We start from the raw sequence: 20,368 nt of genomic DNA on the forward strand, positions 1-20,368 counted from the left end.
TCTTTATCTTCCCAAACGCTTTCTGCTCGCTTCTCAGACTACACTGCCACTCAGCATCACACCAAAGCAAACCGGTTATACTGCACATGATCCCCTCATTCAGATTGTTGATATAGATTGTGAAAAGCTGACATCTCATCAACAGCAACCCACTCTTCACAGCCTTCAACCTGAAAACGACACATTTATTCTTTCTGTTTTCTGACTTTCAACCAATTCTTCATCCGTGCCAGTACACTCATTGTTTTCTCTCGTGTGGCTCCTTATCAAAGGATTTCTAAAGTCCACATCTGCTAGTTTGAAACCCAATTTGACAAATATGATTGCCCTTTCACAAACCCATGTTAATTCTGCCCAGAAGGTATTTTATTCACACATTTTCTTACTGTAATTTAACTGTTATTTCTGTTAATTCTCATTTTAATTTTTCATCTACCTGTAAGAGACCCGCATTAACTTTTGCTAATCTTTCCTATTCAAAGACCTACAAGATAGTTTAGTCATGTGTTTGTTAGACTGCGTGTGTACTTTACATCCTCTTTCCTTGCCAATGCCTTTTCTTTTTGCCAGATTCTGAATTTTTAAAGTTCTCTTTTCCCTTAACATGACCAGTTTCTTTCTTTGATCCAGTACAGGTTCACCACCGATTTTCCAGCACCCTCTGTTCCTAAGCCTTGTCGGATTAGGGTTTTTGCTGGGCAAAAGGAGATCACCCAACAACAGTGGCAAAAATAGACTATATAAGTTTAAAAAGGATTATTAATTAAACAAAAATTAAATGTATTAATTAATTACTGAGAATGCTGCTTCTCAGTCATTGTTTTTAACATTTCATCCAGGCAAAGTTGTTTCGTGTTTTGATCTCTCCCTGTATAATTTTTCTTGCATCAAATAAAAATTCATTAGCTCTTGTTCCGTCACTAACGTACGTTTCTCTAACCATTTGATTAAATCACCCAACAATTCAATTAACTTGTCAGTAGTAAATCTTTCTGTTTCATCCGTTCCATTATCATTGCTGCCATCTTTATCACTTGCAGTGTTTTTATCAGCATTTAGAACACTGTCTATAATTTCTGAGTCTGTAAGGCGATGCACAACAGGTGTTTTGTCATCGACAATCATCCACTCACATAGATTTTCTTCATTAGGACTACTTACTATAATCTTTGAAAGCAAGTCTTGTAACAATTTTTGCATAAGCAAGCATATTATGAAGAACTACTTTCTCCTTTGGTTCATAAAATCCTGTAAAATTATCGTCAAGCTTTCCTTCAGGTGCTTTATCAGACATCAAGGCAGGCCACAGCTTATGCCAGCGAATCTTTAGTGTTGAAAGCTCTACCTCCTCCCACTCGTGGGCAATGAACCAAAGAATGTCCTTCAGGTTAAATTGCCATCATCTAACAGACGTTTCATGAAAAGTCAGCGATACTTGGCCTCGTAATTTCATCCGAATTAAAAGGGGTGCCGAACCATCAGTTTCCAGAAAAGCCGGCGGTCAACCTGTACTATTTTTAACTATCTATACCCATACCAATTTTCCTGTTGGATTGTTTTTTTAAAGTCCTTTAAGCATAACAATGAATTCAATCTTTAAATAGAACATAAAAGAGTAGTAGTGTGATCACTTGAGTCGAGGAGGATGTTCCCTTATTGAGTTACACAGATTAGATGAAGAATTGCATCAACTGAGTTCAATGCCCTCCCAGTTTTTAAGATGTAATGTTGGATTTCTTCAGGCTAATTTTAATGTCATCTTTGATGCATTTCCTTTGCCCACCAGGGACTCTCTGACTTCCCTTCAACCAGGAGTAAAGGATCTGTTTAGGGAGATGCAAGTTAGACATCCAAATGACATGACCTATCCATCGGAGTTGGTGTTCCTTTATCATGGTGGAGATGCTGTAACGAAACCCAATTTCTCTCTGGATCAATAAAGTATGTCTGTCTATCTGTTCGTGTTGGTGTCCTCCAATATACTGGTGTTACTGTGCCTGATCCTCAAAGTCTTTTATAAGGATCTTTGGTGGTATTGTTCCAGGGCTTTCAGGTGTATACTGTAGGTGGTCCATGATTCAGCTCCATGCAGTAATGTAGGAAGAATGACTATTCTATAGAACCTGTCTGGACCTGTATATTGTGGTCTTCAAAGACTCTTTTCCTTTATCTTGCTTATGCTCCAATAGCACTACTCTGGAGGTTCTTGATCTTGAAGTTGATATCTGCTTTTGCAGAAACACTGCTGCCAAGGTAGGGAAAGTGGTCTAAATCTTCAAAAACAATATCAACTTTTATCGAGCGCCGTATATGTAAATATCTGGTTTGGCAGTGGCTGACACAGGACCTGTGTCAAAACATGACCTAGGGCCCTATATGCATTGGCAAAGGCATTCAGGATACATTGGAGGACTTCTTCAGAGTGTGCTGTGATGGTGTTGTCATCCGCATACTGAAGCTCCATGAGAGAAGCAGTGCTGACCTTGTTCTTGGCCTTGAACTGGTTGAAACTGAAAAGCCTGTTGACTATTCTGGTCATATTTTGGATCTCAGGTGGCAGGCCTTGGCCAATGAGGTGAAGGATGGTAGTGATAAAGATGGCAAAACGTAGGGTACAATGACACAGCCGGTTTAACTCTTTTCCTCACAGTGAAGGGAATCTGATTCAGAGCCACTACTGCTGAGTACTGTGGCTGATGTGTCATCATACAGCAGCCCCAATATTCTTGTCTTCATGGGATATGCCAGAGAACTTGGTGGTATACTGTGTCAAATGCCTTTATCAAACCTATGAAAGCCAAGTACAAGGGTTGCCTTTGTTCATGGCATTTTTCCTGTAATTGTAGTGCTGTGAAATAGAACAACACAGGAATGGCCCAAAACATCTATACCAAACATGATGAAGACGCTACATTATGCACATTGTTCCATTCCGTACATATTCTGTGCTTTTATAAAAGCTTCTTAAAATGTAACCTTTGATCGCTTACAGTTACATCTTTTAATACATTTCCCCAATGTACCATCAACAACTCATGCCTTTGAAGTTTGCTTTATTCAGTTTTAAGACCTCAATTTCAAAGTTCAAAATACATTTATTACCAAAGTACCTATATATCACCCTATACAATCCTAAGGTTCATTTTCTTGCAGGCAATCAGTTACTATAAAAATAGAATCAATGCAAGACCACACCCAGTGTACCGATCCAAATTTCTCTCAAATGTTGAAATCAAGCCCACATTCACCGCTTGCGTTGGCAGCTCATTCCACACTCTCACCACCCTTTGGGTGAAGAAGTTCCCCCTCATGTTCCCCTTAAACATTTCACCTTTCTCCCTTAACCCATGACCTCTCATTCACCAAAGCCCAGTGGAAAAAGCCTGCTTGCATTTACCCTGGCTATACTACTCATCAGTTTTACCTCTGTCAAATCTCCTCTTTCTCCTATGCTCCAGGGAATAAAGTCCTAATGTATTCAACCTTTTCCTGTAACTCAGGTCCTGGCAACATCCTTGTAAATTTTCTCTGTGATAATTTAATCGTATTGACAGCTTTCCTGGTGGTAAGTGACTAAAACTGCACAGTGCTCCAAATTAGCCCTCACCAACATCTTATACAGCTTCATCCAAATTACTTACTCAATACTTTGATTTATGAAGGCCAATGTGCCAAAAGCTTTCTTTATAGCCCCGTCTACCTGTGACGCCACTTTCAAGGATTTATGGATCTTTATTCCATGACCCTCTCAGTTCTACTGCACTCCTTGGTGTCTCACTACGCATCATTAAGTCCTAGCCTGGCTTGTTCTCCCAAAGAGCAACATCATACACTTGCTTGCATTAAATTCCATCTGCAACACACTCAAAATTTTGGAGGAACTCAGGTAGTCAGGCAAATGAATAAACAGTCAATGTTTCAGGCCGAGACCCTTCTTCAGGTTTGAAAGGGGAAGGTGCCAGAATAAAAAGGCAGGGGTGACAGGAATAAGGCTAACTCGATGGTGACAGGTGAAGCCAAATGGGTGGATAGTTGGAGAGAAAGGAATCTGATAGGAGAGGACCCTGGGAGAAAGGGAAGGAAGAGGGGACCTAGGGGGACGTGACAGGCAAGGGTGAAGAGGTAAAAGGCCTGAGTAGGGTATACAAATAGGGGAAGGGGAGGGGGATTTTTTTTTAAACCGGAAGGAGAAATCGATGTTTATGCCACCTGGTTGGTATACAACATCTTCATATAACAGGCACATGCCGGAATGGAACTGGGAATCGGAATTAAACTGTTTGGCCGCCGGGAAGCTCTGCTTTTGGCAGATGGAGCGGAGGTGCTTGATGAAGCGGTTCCCACAATTTACAACGGGTCTCACCAATGTAGAGACTGCAACATCTGGAGCACTAGACACAACAGACAACATCAACAGATTCGCAATTGCCTCACCTGGAGGGGAGGTTTGGGGCCCTGAATGGAGGAGATGAATGGGCAGGTGTAACACTTGGGCCGTTTGCAGGGATACCTGCTGGGAGGGAGGGAAGGATGGACAGCTCTACAAGGGAATTGCAGTAGGAGTGACCCTTGCGGAAAGCAAAGAGAGCAGAGAGGTAAAGATACATTTAGTGGTAGGATCCCTTTGGAGATGGTGTAAGCTCTGCTTAAATTCCATCTGTCGACTACACCCCCAATCTTTGTGTCATCTGCAAATCCGTTGATCCAGTTTACCACATTATCATCCACATTGTTGACACAGATGACAAACAAAGGACCCAGTACCAGTCCCTGTGGCACACCACTAGTCACAAGCCTTCAGTCAATGAGGCAACCATCTACTACCACTCTGACTTCTTCTGCAAAGCCAATGTTGCATCCAATTTTCTTCCTCATCTTGAATGGCAAGCGACTGAATCTCCTTTACCAACCTCCTCTGCAGAACCTTGTCAACGGCCCTGTTAAACATTACACTGGGGCAGTTTTCTTTGAGGAGCAGGAGACTGAGCAGACAGAGATTTAATTGAGCTATATAAAATTGTCAGAAACTTAGGCAGGATGTTCTTAAGCATTCATTTCCCTGTAGAGAAGCCAGTAAACAGCAGGCATAGATTTAACTTAAATGGTAGGTCTTAAGAGGAATTAATAACAAGATACCAGTTAATGGAGAGCTGCAACTTGCTACCTGAAAGGCTGATGAAGGCAGAAACATTCAACAGTTTTAAAAGGTGGTTGAGGGAGCATTAAAGAACCATTACATTCAGGGCTATGCATCAAAGAGCTGAGAAGTGGGAATAAATTAAAATCAATTTTTACCCAGACTGGTTACAATGAGCAAAATGGCTTCCTGTGTTGTAAAAGTATACAATTCTCTATAGAGAATGTCCAGCGGCGTCTACTTCCGACATATGAGAATTTCATAACCACAGGTTGAAACATGCAAATTCTTACATGGAACAGCATGCAAACGAGAATGGATCTTGGATAACATCTTTGTTTGGTGTGGGGAGCTGCTAGATAGTAATCACTCTCCAAAGGCAGAGAATGCAACCAAACTTGGACCTTACTGAGATTTGTCCGTGCAGTGAGCGTGGGCAGGATGGTGCTTATTCTCCTTTGGTGGAGTTTTTGCTCAGTAGGAGGGGAAGATTACATTTGGACTCAGTTGTATTCCATGAAACCTGATCGGCAGGAGAGAGGTGAAAGCAAGTGCAGACCGCATGTTATTTGCTTATGAAACAACTTTTGCTTTAAATGAGCCACAGTTTGAAAACCTCATTCACTCTCCCATAAATCTGTTCTGTGAAGGGTCACATGTTTAGTTATTTCTTACTGCCTTGCTGAAAACTAGTCAGTTCCTGTGAGTGCATAAGCATGCCTTTTGCCTGGAGACTGAGCACATTTGCTCTTTAGTAAATAGAGACGATTGTTATAATTTTTAACGCTAACTCATCCATTTCCATATCCACTCGCTTTCTGCTGAGCTCCTTTTCTTCGCTTCTATCTCTTAATTGATGCCGTTTAATTTCCAAGTCAGGATGTTAGGCTTTTCAATCTCAGACTAACGAGGTGTCCTTAAAGAAAGGGGCTTTCCTTCCTCCACCATCAATGCTGCCCTCACCGGCATCACTTCCATTCTGTACACATCTATCCTCACTCCATCCTCTCAACACCCCACCAGGAAAAGGGTCCTCGCCTACCACCCCAGTAGCCTTGTGCCCAGCACCTAATTCTCCATAAACTCTGCCAATCTCCAATGGGGTCCCACCTGTATGTAATCTCCCCCACCTCCATCAACTTTCCGCAGGGATGGCTTCCTATGCGACTCCCTTGTCGATTCACCTCTCTCGCTGATCTCTCCCCAGTACTTATCCTTGAAAGCGATGTAAGTGCTACACTTGATCCTACACCTCCTCCCTCACTCCTATTCACAGCCCCAAACAGTCCTTCCAGGTGAGGCGACACTTCACCTGTGAGTTTGTTGGGGTCATCTACTGTATCTGGTGCTCCTGCTATGGCCACCTGTATATCAGTGAGACCTGACGTAGATTGGGAGACTGCTTTGCTGAGTACCAACGCTCCATACGCCAGAAAAAGCAGGATCTCCTGGTGGCCACCCACTTCAATTCTACTTCCCATTCCAACATGGTAGTCCATGGACCCCTCTACTGCCGCGACGAGGCCACACTCAGGTTGGAGGAGCAAAACATTATATTCCGTCTGAACAGCCTCCAACCTGAAGGCATGAACATTGATTTCTTGAACTTCTGGTAATTGCCCACCTCCACCATTCCCATTCCTATTTCCCTCTCTCACCTCATCTCCTTAACAACCTATCACCTCCCTCTGGTCCTCCTTCCCTTTCTTCTATGGTAATCTACAGTTTCCTACAGGTTCCCCCTTCTCCAGACCTTTATCTCTTTCACCCATCAATTTCCCAGCTCTTTACTACACCCCTCCCCCAGTTCCACCTATCACCTCCCACCTCGTAATTCCTCCCTTCCCCCCAACCTTCTTGCTCTAACTTCTCACCTTTCTTTCCAGTCCTGATGAATGGTCTTAGGGCGAAACGTTGACTGCTTACTCTTTTCCATAGATGTTGCCTGACCTGCTGAGATCCTCCAGCAATATTTGTGTGTTTTTAAAGAGACTCATAGATTCCACCCCTGCATCTCTAACCAGCAAACTTTGCCATTTTGCATGATCGTTCTCAGACTGAAATGGAGTCTCTTGCAGCTATCCCTAGACTATTGAGTTAGGCTCCATGTGGCTGCCAGTACTTGTGTAGATTGCCTCTAGAAAGGAATAAAAAAAAATAGGTGCGTACAGAATGACGACAAACTACATTTTGAGTGTTGCAATCACCATTACTGCTCATTTGCCACAAAGAGTAATTCTTTGTAACATTAAATTTTAGTGTCACTGAATTGCTGACCAATCAATTACACAAGTACATGTATTTAATACGAGTCAGGTCACTGGTCTGAGTGCTACTGGTACCATGTAACCCAGTACTACCTGTCTCATGGTCAGTGACTAAACTGGCTCCCCCACCAGGCTTGCCTGGTAAGGGGGGGGGGGGGGGCTAGACACCCTGCAGGACGAAAAACAAGACCTGTGAAAGGGTGGATGAACCCTCTCATAGGATCAACGGCCATCTAGCAAACACGTGCCGTGAAGCGCGGAGAGGGCATCCCTTGCGTCGAGGCTTGGTCTGGCCATTCACTGCAACAGAACTTCCCCCAGCCGTCTTGCACCCCACCGTGCCGCTGGATCCAGGAAGGGATGTTGAGAGGGTGGGTCTGGACCTGTGCAACCCCCTACTCACCTAAAATCCATTCACGCACACGCTGTTCCTTTCTGAGGCATGGGGTATCCTCAAAACCCCACTAAATGACTGAAAGGAACCATCATCATCCTATGGGATAGATAGCCAGCCATATTTAATATATGGCACTAAAAAGGAACACTATGGTATAAGAATTGTAGTTCAGCAATTTTTGAACTAGTCCAACAAAAATATTAACAGGTCATGCCACATTAAAATCTAGCCAGTGGCCATCTTCTGTACTTAACTGGCATCTGGCATCAATGAACACCACAGGGTTATCAAGACTGAGCAGAAACCCAACCCTGCCATTCATATCAATGATACGACTATAAAAGCAAATCCCTGGTCAGGTATTCTTATGTGAGTGTTTCGCCCCTAATGCAGCCTGGCTGAAAGTTTCATACAGGTTAGGAAATCGACTGGAGAGAGGGGTGAAGGAGAAGTGGTAGACTGATACAACAGGTGCATGGGATCTGAATCCAGGTGTGAAGATGGCAACACTTACGGGAAGTACCTGCACATGGAATAGGCTGGAAGCAAAAATAAATATTCAGGAGATGCCAGAGGTGAAGAAGACAGAATAATGAGTGAATCAGTTCTCATCAGATAACTGATTGGCAGCAACTGTGTACATACATGCTTAAATCAGTTAAAGCACCAGAAAGGTCCTGATGAAAGGTCTTGGCCTGAAACATCAGCAGTTGATTCCTCTCTGTAGATGCTGCTTGACATGCTGAGTTCCTCCAGTGTTCTGTGTGTTGTTAATAAGGTACCAGAATACTTTTTGTTGGATCATGGGACAACATAGTACAGAAATAGTTTCTTCCGCCCACCAAGTCAGCTGGACCATCAAGAACCCATTAAAAAAAAACTTATTCTCCTCAAACTCAACTCCGCCATAGATTTTATCACTGATCTACACACTTGTGGTATTTTACAGTGAACAAACCAGATTTCGGATGTGGGAAGAAACTGGAGTAGCTGAAGGAAACCCACGTGGCCACTTGGAGATCTTGCAAACTCCACACAGAGAACAACTAAGTGTAGGATTGAACCAGGTTTGCTGGAGCTGTAGGGCAACATCTTTACTAGTGGCACTAACTTTTGATTTCATCTTTATTATACTACAGCACTGAGGGAGTACCTTAATGAAATGGATAAGTTGCCTCACCAACACTAATGAAAGAATAAAAACCAACTTAGAAACACACGTCTTTTTTTTTACTGTGAAACATCATTTGGAAGAGACCTATCTGACCAATTAAACCTCCAATAGTTCCTGCTCAGGATTAGCTTCATGGCTGTTAATATATGCACATTGTCATCCAAAACTATTAAAAGACAATGGAAGTCTAAATAGGAGTCACCTTTGGAACCAATGGTACTAAATAAAAAGCTGATACAACTTTTATGAGGTGGAATTAATCTCCCAGACAGAAATGTCACTGAATTTCTCATTCAATTTGTACATTAAAGATGTTCTTACTGCCCAATGTAGACAAGCAGTTCGTGACTGACATTTTTTCTCATTTAACAGAACTCTCTGTATTCTTTTCACTGCCAGCACCGATCTGAGCTTCATTTTAGCAATGACAAATAACTGTTGAAACCGTCCCAAATTGCATCAATGCAAGACTGCAAGACTGGAGAGTAATCCATAATACCCTGGCTAATGTTTATCACTCAATTAGCTTTATAATATAAAAAATAAGAGATTCTTACTGCTGAGCTGTCTGTCTGACAAAACCACACTCTCTACACTGGCTGTATGATCTGTAAAGTTGTAGCTGATGAGGAGTGCTGTTGGGATCAATGCTGAAACCTCAACTATTTACATAACAGCCCAATTAAAGTGACTGTTGCCAGATTTGTTGACGATTCTAAGTGGGAAAGCAAACTGTGGGGAAGGCGTGAAGGGCCAAACTTAGTGGGTGTAGAATAGTGAGGGGAAACGTGAGGTTAACTATTTAATGAAGAAAAAGAAAGAAACACTGTTAAGCGTAGAGACTTCATAATGTTGTGGTACAGTGGGATCTAGAAGTCCTTGTACATGAAACACAAAGTCAGTATTCAGGTAGCAGCAAGTAATTAGGAAGGGAAATGGAATGTTAGCCTTTGTCACAAAGGAAATAGGGTACTAAAGCAGGCTTGTCTTTGACAGACATTGTTGGGACCATACTTGGAATACAACAGAGTTTACATCATCTTCATCATTCACAAAAAGATTCAATAGGTTGATTTATGAGATCACAAAACTGTTGTCAGAAAGGCTGGAATTTAGAAGAATGAACGACTCTGATGGGACCACAAATGAGAAAATCTGCAGATGTTGGAAATCGGAGCAACATACACAAAATGCTGGAGGGGGAGGGGAGCACCAGAGGGAGATGGAGAACAGGCAGAGTGATGGGCAGAAAGAGAGGGAAAAAACAACTCTCTGTCCATCACTCTGCCCATTCTCCATCTCCCTCTGGTGCTCCCCTCCCCCTTTCTTTCTCCTGAGTCCTCCCGTCCCATGATCCTTTCCCTTCTCTAGCTCTGTATCCCTTTTGCAAATCACCTTTCCAGCTCTCAGCTTCACCCCCTTCCCTCCAGTCTTCTCCTATCATTTCGCATTTTCCTCTCCCCCTCCTACTTTCAAATCTCTTACTATCTTTCCTGTCAGTTAGCCCTGACGAAGGGTCTCAGCCCGAAACGTCGACAGCGTTTCTCCCTATAGATGCTGCCTGGCCTGCTGCGTTCCACCAGCATTTTGTGTGTGTTGCTTGAATCTCCAGCATCTGCAGATTTCCTCGTGTTTGCTTAGACAATAGGTGAAACCTGGAGGGGGAGGGATGAAGCAAAGAGCTAGGAAGTTGATTGGTGAAAGAGTCAGAAGGCCAGAGAAGAAAGAGAAAAGGGGAGGAGGAGGAGCACCAGAGGGAGGTAATGGGCAGGCAAGGAGAGAACATGAGAGAGGGACAAAGATGGGAAAAGTTCGGGGGGGGGGGGGGGGGGAAGAGGCATTACTGGAAGTTTGAGAAATTGATGTTCATGTCGCCAGGTTGGAGGCGACATGAGAATACAAGAGAATACAAGGTGTTCTTCCTCCAACCTAAGTGTGACCTTATCCCGACAGTGAAGGGCAGACAGAATGGGAATGGGAAGTGGAATTAAAGTGGGTGGTCACTGGGAGATCCCACTTGTTTTGACGGATGGAGTGTGGGTGCTTGATGAAGCGGTCTCCTAATCTCTATCAGGTCGCACTGATATACGGGATGCCACACTGGGAGCACTGAGCAGCATACATGACCCCAACAGCCTCACCGGTGAAGTGTCGCCTCACCTGGAAGGACCTTTTGGGGCCCTGAATGGTAGTTAGGGAGAACAAGCCTGTTGGGGGTCATATACTGTTTTCAGTGCTCCCAATGTGGCCGTCTGTTACTCGGATGGGACCACAGGATAGATACTGAGTGGGTGTTAACCCTCAATCTAAAATTGTGACCACAGCTTCAGGAAAACAAGTGTTCTCTCTTTTAAAAGAAATGAAGAGGATTTATTTTCCTCAGAGGATCCTGAACCGTTGGAATTCTCTACCCAAGACACGTGCGGAGGCCAGTTCATTGAATATATTGAGACAGACAGACAGTCTATAGACTAGCAGAGCAGTCAAAGTTAATGGGGAACAGACAGCAAGCTGGGAGCTGAAGCCAAGATCAGATCGACTATTATTGAATGGGACAGCAGGCTCATATGACCACATGACTCAACACTGTTCTCATTTCATTCACAGCATTAAAGTTGAAAGTCATTCCTAAAAAAAATGAGAAATAGTATAATACTAAGGAAGGGAAAATACACTAATGTGTAATACTTAAATTAGTTGCGATTGAACTCCAAGGTGGTTCTTTCCTTCTTTATTGACGCACTGCTTTCCATTTCAAATGGGATCAGAAATTGACCGGGTGCAGTACAGAAGGGACACTGTATTGTTGAATGGTGCCGTTATCAGATGAGTTGTTAAGCCTCAAGCAAGTCTGTTCATTTACCTCAACGCTGCTTATGGGATGTCATATTGTGAAAAATGTCTGTTGCATTTTCCTACAAGAACTCTTTAAAAGAAATCACTGTGTTTGGGGGAATTCTGAAGTTACGAAAGATACCTTAGGTCTGTTATTTCTGATGACTAGTTCACAGCAGGTTGTCCTTAAGCCAAATGGGAAAAATTAGGGGAAAAGGGAATGGTGAACATATACTTTATTAAAATAAATCCAAAGTATCAAGATGAAAATTCATTAATGAAACTAAATGATTTGTAATTTAGAAACTGACACAGTCGAAAAATCAGATGGTATATATAAAAATTTAAATTTGAGTCACCTAATGGGGATTGTAGGGATGACTTACAGTGGATTGAAAAGTTTGAGCACAGAGGCATTAAGAAAGAGGATGTGCTGACTTTTGGAAAACATCAAGTTGATTAATTTTCCAGGACCGGACGAGATATACCCCAGGCTACTGTGGGAGGCGAGGGAGGAGATTGCTGAACCTCTGGCAATGATCTTTGCATCATCAATTGGGATGGGGGAGGTTCCGGACGATTGGAGGGTTACAGATGTTGTTCCCTTATTCAAGGAAGGGAGTAGAGATAGCCCAGGAAATTATAGATCAGTGAGTCTTACTTCAGTGGTTGGTAAGTTGATGGAAAAGATCCTGAGAGGCAGGATTTATGAACATTTGGAGAAGCATAATATGATTAGGAATAGACAGCAAGGCTTTGTCAAAGGCAGGTCGTGCTTTAAGAGCCTGATTGAATTTTTTGAGGTAGAGCAGTAGATGTAGTGTATGTGGATTTCAGCAAAGCATTTGATAATGTATCCCATGCAAGGCTTATTGAGAAACTAAGGAGGCATGGGATCCAAGGGGACTTTGCTTTGTGGATCCAGATTTGGCTTGCCGACAGAAGGCAAAGAGTGGTTGTAGACAGGTCATATTCTACATGGACGCTGGTGAACAGTGGTGTGCCTCAGGGATCTGTTCTGGGACTTGTTTGCTTCGTGATTTTTATAAATGACCTGAATGAGGAAGTGGAGAGATGGGTTAGTGAATTTGGTGATGACACAAAGGTTGGGGGTGTTGTGGATAGTGTGGAGGCTGTCAATGGTTGCAGTGAGACATTGATAGGATGCAAAACTGGGATGAGAAGTGGCAGATGGAGTTCAACCCAGATAAGTGTGAGGTGGTTCATTTTGGTAGGTCAAATACAATGGCAGAATATAGTATTAATGGTAAGACTCTGGGCAGTGTGGAGGATCAGAGGGATCTTAGGGTCTGAGTCCATAGGATACTCAAAGCTGCTGCACAGCTTGACTGGTTAAGAAGGCATACAGTGCACTGGCCTTCATCAACCGTGGGTTTGAGTTTAAGAGCCGAGAGGTAATGTTGCAGCTATATATGACCCTGGTCAGACCCCATTTGGAGTACTGTGCTCAGTTCTGGTCACCTCACTACAGGAAGGCTGTGGAAACTATAAAAAGGGTGCAGAGGAGATTTACAAGGATGTTGCCTGGATTGGGGAGCATGCCTTATGAGAACAGGTTGAGTCAACTCGGCCTTTTCTCCTTGGAGCGAAGGAGAATGAGAGGTGACCTGATAGAGGTGTATAAGATGATAAGAGGCATTGATTGTGTGGATAGTCAGAGGCTTTTTCCCAGGGCTGAAATGGCTATCACTAGAGGACACAGTTTTAAGGTGCTTGGAAGTAGGTAAAGAGGAGATGTCAGGGGTAAGTTGTTTTTTTTAAAACACAGAGAGTGGTGAATGTGTGGAATGGGCTGCCAGTGACGGTGATGGAGGCGGATACAATAGGGTCTTTCAAGAGACTCCTGGACAGGTACATGGAGCTTAGAAAAACAGAAGCCTATGGGTAACCCTTGGTTATTTCTAAAGTAAGTACATGCTTGGCAAAGCATTGTGGGCCAAAAGGCCTGCACTGTGCTGTAGATTTTCTTTGTTTCCAGGTTTCTAACAAGTACCAACGCCAGCTCTTACATACTTGCATATGGATAACAATGTTACAGACAGCAGAACAGTGCTTTTCAAGTTCAAAACAATCCAAAGTGCAAGTCTCTGGAGTCCTTATTTTCCAAAGGAAAACTGGCCAAGAATTCTCATCTGTGAAGAATTCTGTGTTGGTCAATATGGTTTCAAAGTTTAGTCAAATTATTTTAAATTGTTGGAATGGATATGCCAAAGATAATCTACTCACAAAGCAAAATTACACAAAATTCAAACAATTTTCAGTTTGTTCCATATCCATAAGGAGATAAAAGAATCTAATATAAAAGCAAGCCAGCCAATAAAATAAAAGATGACACCAAAAGCTTTTTTCCCCCCCAGAAATATAAAAAGAGTAAGAGAGGCAAGAGTAGATTTTGGCCCACTGGAAAATGACGCTGGAGTGGTAGTAAGGAAAGGCAAAGAAATGGCAGATGTATTTTGTGTCAGTCAGCACTGTGGAAGACACTAGCAGTATGCCAGAAATTCAAGCGTGGTCACGGACAGAAGTGAGTGCAGTTGCTATTATAAGGAATAGGCGATTTGGAAGCTGAAAGGTCTGAAGTTAGGTAAGTCACCAGGACCAGATGGACTACACCCCAGGGTTCTGATAGAGGTAGCTGATAAGATTGTGGAGGCATTAGTAATGATATTTCAAGAATCATTAGATTCAGGAACGGCTCCAGAGGACTAGGAAATTGTAAACATCATTCTTTAAGAAAGGAGGGAGGCAGAATAAAAAGAAATTATAGGCTAGTAAGCTTGACTTCAGTGGTTGTGAAGATGGTGGAGTCCATTATTAAGGACGAGGTTTCAGAGTATTTGGAGGCACAAGATAAAGTAGGCCAAATTTGGCATGCTTTCCTCACGAGGAATTCCTGTTAGAATTCATTTAGAAACAGGCAGGAGAGCCAAAAAAGATAGCCAGTGGATGTTGTTTACTTGGATTTTCAGAGGGCCGTTGAGAAGGTGCCGTACATAAACCTGCTGAATAAGATAAGAACCTCTATTGCGGGAAAGATACTAGCATGGAGACAAGATTGGCCAACTAGCAGAAAGCAAAGAGTCGGGTTAAAAAGGAGGACAATTCCAGTTAGCTGCTAGTGACTAGTGGTGCTCCAGAGTATTGGTATTGGAACTGCTTCTTTTCAACTTGTATGTCAATGAATTTGATGACGGAATTGAAGGCACTGTGGCCCAGTTTGCAGGTGATACAAACATATGTTGAGGAGCAGGAAGTGTTGAGGAAGCAGAAAGTCTACAGGACTTGAACTGAATGGGGGAACGGGCAAAGAAGTTGCAGGTAGAATATAGTGTAGAGAAGTGTATTGCCATAGACAGACTATTTTCTAAATGGGGAGAAAATTCAAAAATCAGAGGTGCAAAGGGACTTGGGAGTCCTTGTGCAGGATTCCCCAAAGGTTAACTTGTAGGTTGAGCAGGTGGTAAGGAAGGGAAATGTAATGTTAGCATTCATTTTGAATATGAGCTACAATATAAAGCTGAGGCTTTAAAAGCATTGGTCAGACTTCACTTGTAGTATGGAAGGGGGAGAAAGAGGTCACAGCCACAGAATAGATAGACGTCCATTTAGAACGGAAGTGAGGGTGGGGAATCTGTAGAATTCATTGCCACAGAAGACTGTGGAGGCCAAGTCATTGTGTATATTTAAAGCGAAGGATGATAGGTTCTTGATTAGCCAAGGCGTCAAATGTTATGGGGGAAAAGGCAGGAAAATGGGGTCAAGAGGGATAATTGATCAACCGTGATAGGCTGAGTGTTCCAAATCTACCCCTATGTCTTATGCTGACATTTCGAAGCGATGGAAGTATTTCTTTCCAGGTTGCCATGTTACGAATGTTACATAGAAACATTGAAAAACTACAGCACAATACAGGCCCTTCAGCCCACAAAGCTGTGCCAAACATGTCCTTACCTTAGAACTACCTAGGCTTACCCATAGCATTCCATTTTCTAAGCTCCATGTACCTATCCAGCAGTCCCTTAAAAGACCCCATCATTTCCGCCTCCACCACCACCGCCGGCAGCTCAGTCCACACACTCACCACTCTCTGCGTAAAAACCTTACCCCGACATCTTCTCTGTACCTGCGTCCAAGCACTTTAAAACTATGCCCTCTCATGCTAGCGATTTCAGCCCTGGGAAAAACCTCTGACTATCCACACGAGCAATGCCTCTCATCATCTTGTACACCTCTATCAGGTCATCTCTCATCCTCCTTCACTCCAAGGAGAAAAGGCCGAGCTCACTCAACCTGTTCTCGTAAGGCATGCTCCCCAATCCAGGCAATACCATTGTAAATCTCCTCGGCACCCTTTCTATGGTTTCCACATCCTTCCTGTAGTGAGGCGACCAGAACTGAGCACAGTACTTCAAGTGGGGTCTGACCAGGGTCCTACATAGCTATAACATTACCTCTCGCCTCTTGAACTCAATCCCACAGTTGATGAAGGCCAATGCACCATACGCCTTCTTAACCTTAGAGTCAACCTGCGCAGCAGCTTTGAGTGTCCTAAGGACTTGGACCCCAAGGTCCCTCTGATCCTCCACACTGCCAAGAGTCTTACCATTAATACTATATTCTGCCATCACATTTGACCTACCAAAATAAACCACCTCACACTTAGCTGTGTTGAACTCCATCTGCTACTTCTCAGCCCAGTTTTGCATCCCATCAGTGTCCTGCTGTAACCTCTGACAGCTCTCCACACTACCCACCACATCCCCAACCTTTGTGTCATCAGCAAATTTACTAACCCATCCCTCTGCTTCCTCATCCAGGTCATTTATAAAAATCACGAAGAGTAGGGGTCCCAGAACAGATCCCTGAGGCACACCACCGGTCACCAACCTCCATGCAGAATATGACCCATGTACAACCACTCTTTGCTTTCTGTGGGCAAGCCAGTTCTGGATCCACAAAGCAATATCCCCTTGGATCCCATGTCTCCTTACTTTCTCAATAAGCCTTGCAAGGGGTACCTTATCAAGTGCCTTGCTGAAATCCATATACATGGCTCTACCTTCATCAATGTTTTTAGTCACATCCTCATAAAAATTCAAACAGGCTTGTAAGGCAAGACCTGCCTTTGACAAAGCAATGCTGACTATTCCTAATCATATTATGCTTCTCCAAATGTATATAAATCCTGCCTCTCAGGATCTTCTCCATCAACTTACCAACCACTGAAGTAAGACTCACTGGTCTATAATTTCCTGGGCTATCTCTACTCCCTTTGTTGAATAAGGGAGCAACATCCACAACCCTCCAATTCTCTGGAACCTCTCCCAGAGTTACACTTTCACAACTTCTCCACAGTGCCAAATCATCTACAGAACAGATTCATTCATAGAGCCTCTTAGTTTAATGTTGTGCCCTCTGTGAAATGCTTTAATTCATAAACTGGTATGGTAGAGTGGCTACACTCAGAGAAAGTAAGGAGCATCCAGCTAGGTTGGGTTCAGACTCCATTGCATTAAATACATCTTCAGATATCAATGCTAAAATTCTATATCTACCTTCAAGAGAAAACTTATTGTTAGATTCAAATGTATTCTTTGGCAGTTGCTAGACCAATGTCAAACAGTGGATGGAATAAAATTGCAGGACCTCTGCCACAAATTGCCTTCTTTGTGAACGATTCAGTGAAGAGGGTAGTGATACATTAGCTATTCACTTCAGTACATTAAAAAGGGAGACTGATAGTCAGTTGAACACAATCACTAGCTGAAGTCTTCGTTCAATTGTGCCAGCATCAGTGACATTCTGAGGCATAGACTATACCCAGATTTGGTACATTGTCTGGCACTGACTCTACAGGCTGACGAACTGATTCTGTTTTCACTTAAGTCCAAATGTAAATTTTGTCCATACGTCAGAGAATGCACAAAAATCACTCAGATGGCAAGCATATCTCAATAGTATTGTAATGAATAGCATCAAAAGCACACAAAGCTGATAAGAAAGAGCAATCGCTGAAAGTGCAGAGAGAAAACTATTTCTGCCATTTGTATGGAATAAAAACCTAATTACCTATGGACCTTTGAAATTAGTGATATCACGGGAGCTCATTCATATATATGGGGGTGTCCATAGTTGGTCATTGTAACCCAGGAATAATCTGTCTGGAGATGTTGTAATCATTGGAGAATAAAAAGTATGAAGGACACAACATAATTAAAAGAAAACTAACATCTAGAAAGTATTTTACACACTAAAAATATGACATAAAATGAAAAACCTGCAAACACTCAGCAGGTTAGCCAGCGTTCATACAGAAATAACTTCCTCAAATTGATGACTTTTCAGAGTTGATCTCTTCCACTTATTAGAAAACTAATTCAAACTTCAAACTAAACATCTCATTGAGTGCATTTAAACTCATCGGAAGCTCATCAAGTTTGTCACTGAAGCTGGAAAATGAGGGCAAGTTACTCCCCAAACAGATACTCTGTTCCAGGCTCTGTCACAGAGGATTCCCTGGCAGACAGAAAAGTGTTCTTGGACACACTCATAGCTTTCCTCAAATCCCCAACTCCTGGGAGCCGCAGGTCAACTCAGTGCAAAGAAGGAATGATAAGAATGGCACTGACAATCTTTTTGGCACATGGAAACCCTTTGTGTTGACCTAGGAGCTCACTTCCTGTCCCATCAGACACCTCTTGCTCCTTCTATGGAACAGAAGCACAACTACCACCATTTTAGGATGTTTTGCTATGTTGAAAAAGCAATATACCAAATATTTTTAAAATTACATAAAATGTGAATAAAATATTGAAGTTATTAAGCAGTTAATAAAAAAACAATTGGTAATAATAAGATATAACAGCAGAATTAGGCTAGTTGGCCAATCGAGTTTGCTCTGCCATTTCATCATGCCTGATCCAATTTTCCTCTCACCTGCACTCTCCTGCCTTCTCTCCGTATCCCTTCATGCCCTGATCAATCAAGAATCTATCAACCTCTGCCTTAAATATACATAAAGACTTGGCCCCCACAGTTGCCTGTGGCAAAGAATTCCACAGATTCAGCACTCTCTGGCTAAAGAAATTCCGACTCATCTCCATTCTAAAAGGATGCCCCTTCTATTCTGAGGCTGTGTCCTCTGGTCTTAAACTGTCCCACCATAGGAAACATCCTCTCCACATTCACTCTATCAAGCCCTTTCAACATTTGATAGGCTTCAATGAAGTCACCCCTCATTGTTCTGAATTCCAGTGAATACAGGCCCAGAGCCATCAAACGCTCTTCATATGACAAGTCTTTCAATCCTGGAAAAGGATGATTCTATGGAATTCTACAAAGTGCAAAATTCAAAGTTCAAGGTAAATTTATTATCAAAGTACATACATGTCACCATGTACAACCCTGAGATTCTTTTTTTCTGCAGGCATTCTCAGTAAATCCAAGAACTGCAATAGAATTAATGAAAGACTGCACCCAATAGGATGGATAAACAACCAATGTGCGAAAGACAACAAACTGTGCTCATTCAAAAAAAAAAGAAATTATAATAAATATCGAGGACATGAGGTGACGAGTCTTTGAAAGTGAGTCCATAGATTGTGGGAACAGTTCAGTCATGGGCAGTAAAGTTATCCCCACTGTTTCAAGACCCTGATGACTGAAGATTAAGAACTGTTCCTGAACCTGGTGGTGAGAGTCCCGAGCTGGGATCAAGTTGGGAGATCTGAATTTGAAAATCTGTACATTAAAAAGTCCGACAGCTGAACAAGTTATTTTTTTTAGTTCTGTGTAAATTATCATGCATTAAAATCATTCTTGTCTTACAAATAAATACATGTATTTTCAGATATAATTCTCCAAAAGCTCTTACACAACAATATATTAGCTATACTCTAAACGCTTCGCATTTCAACTATTAGCCTGATGTTGATCCTTTTACCCATTTCAGAATTCACTGGCTATTATTTTTCTACTTTACACACGTCCTTGTCAAAAGTAGTTCCTTTTCAAACAATTTGGTTCTCTTTCTCATAATGCATACTACCAAACCAATTAGATATTTAGTAGATTTTTCAAGTTCACCGTAAGTTTCCAAGTGAAAGCCCCTGGTTTCCTTGGCTGCTTAGGTCGAGGGAAGACAACCTCCCATGCTCTTCCACGCCAAACCCATCTGTGGTAGATGCTTACCCTGTTACAAATTAGTGCCACAAAATAACAGACCGTACACTGCATAGGATTAAAGGAATTATATTTATGAACCTTAACTTAAGGTTATAGTAAAGAATAACAAAAAGAAAAGGGCCCATTCTAATTAAACAGTCAAATGTGCACAAGTTGGAGCTCAACCTGAACTTCTCTGTCACTCACACGTTGGGCCCTCAGTCAGCATGAAAGCCCACACCACCTTCCGAACGGCACTCGCAATCCACCTAGAACGAACGAGTCTCCCACCAGATCGTATGCAACGTCCAGTTCTCCCCAGCGCCTTCTCTCTTCATTTTCCACCGAACCAAAAAACTCAAGCCCAACCGTAG

At 42.5% G+C, this 20,368-nt stretch overlaps 1 protein-coding gene across 1 annotated transcript in view; it reads right to left on the minus strand.

Moving 5' to 3' along the window:
* The window catches only part of pigf (phosphatidylinositol glycan anchor biosynthesis, class F), a 77,642-nt gene that overhangs the window by 20,406 nt on the left and 36,868 nt on the right, over positions 1–20,368 (minus strand). The window lies entirely within an intron of this gene.

The sequence above is a fragment of the Hemitrygon akajei genome, chromosome 7 (assembly GCF_048418815.1).
Source record: "Hemitrygon akajei chromosome 7, sHemAka1.3, whole genome shotgun sequence".
NCBI classification, from domain to species: domain Eukaryota; kingdom Metazoa; phylum Chordata; class Chondrichthyes; order Myliobatiformes; family Dasyatidae; genus Hemitrygon; species Hemitrygon akajei.